Source organism: Phoenix dactylifera, unplaced genomic scaffold (assembly GCF_009389715.1).
Source record: "Phoenix dactylifera cultivar Barhee BC4 unplaced genomic scaffold, palm_55x_up_171113_PBpolish2nd_filt_p 000836F, whole genome shotgun sequence".
NCBI lineage: Eukaryota > Viridiplantae > Streptophyta > Magnoliopsida > Arecales > Arecaceae > Phoenix > Phoenix dactylifera.
The window spans coordinates 21,119-24,651 of NW_024068201.1; positions in this window are offsets into that span (position 1 = coordinate 21,119).

Below are 3,533 nucleotides of genomic sequence, written 5' to 3' on the forward strand. Positions count from 1 at the left end.
GGATTCAGTCCCAGTAGAGGGCGAGGTCAACCTCTTGGTCACAGTCGAGCTCGCCCCCCGTGAAAGTACTGTGGGGATGAGCTTCCTCGTGATACGCCTGCCCTCGGTCTACAATGCCATTCTGGGAAGACCAGGTCTCAACGCCCTCCGAGCGGTAGTCTCGACTCGCCACCTGCTCATGCGATTCCCCACCGGCCAAGGAGTTGGCGAAGTTCGTGGGGACCAGACGGTAGCAAGACGATGCTACATGGCGACCCACGAGGCGAAACGACCAGCTGAGGTGCCTGTCCCAACAACCGACCAGCCTTCAACTGAAACTCTGGAGGCACGGGTCAACCCTCAGAAAAAGCGGGTAGAGCCTGGTGAGTTACTAATTCAAGTCCCTTTGCGCAAAAACTTTCCCGAGCTAACCGTACAGGTCGGCTCTGGCCTCAATGAGTGCGAAAGGGATCGCCTCGTCAGCTTCTTGCGAGACAACATGGACGTCTTCGCATGGTCGCCCGCGGATATGCCGGGGATAGATCCAGAAATCATGGTCCACCGGCTCCAAGTAAAGCCAACCTGCAAGCCCGTGCGACAAAAGAAGCGAGGCGCCGCCCCTGAACGACAACGAGCAGCAGCCAAGGAGGTTGATAAACTCCTTGAAGCTGGCTTCATCCGGGAGATATCCTACCCAGAGTGGCTCGCCAATGTGGTCCTCGTCAAAAAAGCCAGCGGGAAATGGCGCATGTGCGTGGACTACACCGACCTGAATAAAGCCTGCCCAAAGGACAGCTTCCCACTCCCCAGCATCGACCAGCTCGTGGACTCCACCTCGGGTCACGAGCTGCTAGCATTCATGGACGCCTTTTCCGGATACAACCAGATCCGCATGGCGCCAGAAGATGAAGAAAAAACGGCCTTCATCACCGATGGGGGAACCTACTGCTACAAAGTAATGCCATTCGGCTTAAAGAATACCGGGGCAACCTATCAGAGGCTGGTCAGCCGAATCTTCAAAGATCAAATAGGCCGAAACATGGAGGTCTATGTTGATGACATGCTGGTGAAAAGCAAGGTGGCGCAAGACCATGTGGCCGACCTTGACGAAGCATTCTCCACACTCCGAAGGTACCAATTGAAGCTCAACCTAGCCAAATGCGCATTCGGAGTCACCTCCGGCAAATTCCTCGGCTTCATCATTACACAGCGGGGAATTGAGGCCAATCCTGAAAAGATCCGAGCCCTCCAAGAAATGACACCTCCAAGGATAGTTAAAGAGGTACAACGGCTTACGGGCCGAGTTGCCGCTCTCGGGAGATTCATCTCCCGCTCGACCGAGCGCTGCCTTCCATTCTTTGCGGCTCTCAAGAAGCCGAAGAACTTCTTATGGTCGGACGAGTGCCAGCAGTCTTTTGAAGAGCTCAAGCACCTTCTGGCTTCCCCTCCCCTGCTCACAAAGCCTCAACAGGGTGAACTCCTTTATCTGTATTTAGCTATCTCCCCTGTGGCAGTAAGCTCGGTCCTGGTCCGAGAGGAGGGCAAACTCCAAAAACCAGTATATTACACCAGCCGGGTCTTGAGGGATGCTGAAACCCGATACTCCAAGCTGGAGAAGACTGCTTATGCATTGGTCATCTCAGCTCGGAGGCTCCGGCCTTACTTCCAAGTCCACACAATGGCCGTGCTGACCGACCAGCCAGTAAAGCAGATCCTGCAAAGATCAGACCGCGCAGGCCGAATCACTAAATGGGCCATCGAGCTCGGAGAATTTGACCTCGAGTACCGACCCAGACCGGCGATCAAAGCGCAAGCACTCGCCGACTTCATAGTCGAGTGCACCGTACCGGACGAGGTCGAGCCCGAACCTGAGCCACCAACGGAGCGGACCCCGAGTTTGGCATGGACATTGCATGTCGATGGCTCTTCAAACTCGGGGGGTAGCGGGGCAGGTCTCATCCTCACCAGCCCGGAGGGGGTGGTCGCTGAGCAAGCCCTACGCCTCGAGTTTCCTGCTTCCAACAACATGGCGGAGTACGAAGCACCCGTCGCCGGGCTCAAGCTGGCCAGAGAGCTAGGAGTGAAGGACCTGAAGGCCTTCAGCGATTCTCAGCTCGTCGTCAACCAAATTATGGGTGACTTCGAAGCCAGAGACCCCACAATGCAGAAATATCTTCAGAAGGTACGGGATCTCGCCTCGACCTTAGATTCTTTCCACATCCAACATATTGCCAGGTCGGAGAATCTCAGGGCCGACCAGCTGTCAAAGCTGGCGTCCTCTCGCATGAGCGAGCTCCCCAAAGCGGCAGCACTGGAGTATCTCCAAAAACCCAGTACGGAGGAGCCCGAGCAGGCCCTTTGCATTGAGTCCGAGCCCAGCTGGATGGACGAGCTCATCAGCTATCTACAAGACGAAGTCCTCCCCAGTGATGAACGAGAGGCTCGCCGAATAAAGCGCTCCGCCACCTGGTACATATTGCATGAGGGAAAGCTTTATCGGAGATCTTTCACCTCTCCCCTCCTCAGATGCCTCCGCCCGACAGAGGCTGACTATGCAATGCGTGAAGTCCATGAAGGAATTTGCGAAAACCATCTGGGAGGACGATCATTGGCCCATAAAATTTTGCGCCAAGGATATTATTGGCCGACACTCCAGAAGGATGCTGTGGACTTTGTCCGAAGATGCGACCGATGCTAGAGAAACGCCAATGTCCAACGCCGACCCTCGGCTCCCTTAACTTCTATCAGCTCCCCTTGGCCTTTTGCCCAGTGGGGAATTGACATTCTAGGGCCATTTCCTCTGGCTACCGGGCAAAGGAAATTCCTGGTCGTCTCCATCGACTATTTTACAAAGTGGGTGGAAGCCGAGCCTCTTGCCCGGATCACCGAGCAGAAGATGCGGGATTTTGTCTGAAAATCAATAATTTGCAGATTCGGGCTCCCTCGCATCCTCATATCCGACAACGGTCGCCAGTTTGACAACCTCCATTTTAGAGAATTCTGCTTCGAGCTTGGCATTGACCACCGCTTCACCTCGGTCGCGCACCCTCAGACGAACGGAGAAACCGAGGTAACAAACCGTACTATTTTGCAGGGGCTCAAAGCCAGGCTCGACAAATCCAAAGGACAATGGGTCGAAGACCTATACAATGTCCTGTGGGCTTACCGGACCACATTCCGTGTCCCCACCGGCGAGACTCCCTTCAATCTGACATATGGAACGGAAGCTGTCATCCCGTTGGAGATTGGGCTTCCTTCTCCAAGAGTAGAACATCACGATGCCAGCTCCAACTCCTCGCAGCTTAGGAGCAACCTTGACCTGATCGAGGAAACAAGGGAGGCCGCCCGAGTTCGCACGGCGAGGTACCAACAAAAGACAGCTCAGTACTACAACGCCAGGGTCAAAGTCAAATCCTTCAAACCAGGGGATCTTGTCCTCAGAAGAGCTGAGGCCTCCCGACCAACTGAGCAAGAGAAACTGGCTCCAAATTGGGAAGGACCTTACCGAGTCACGCGCATCCGCCGACCCGAAACTTATAAGCTAGAGTCTCTAG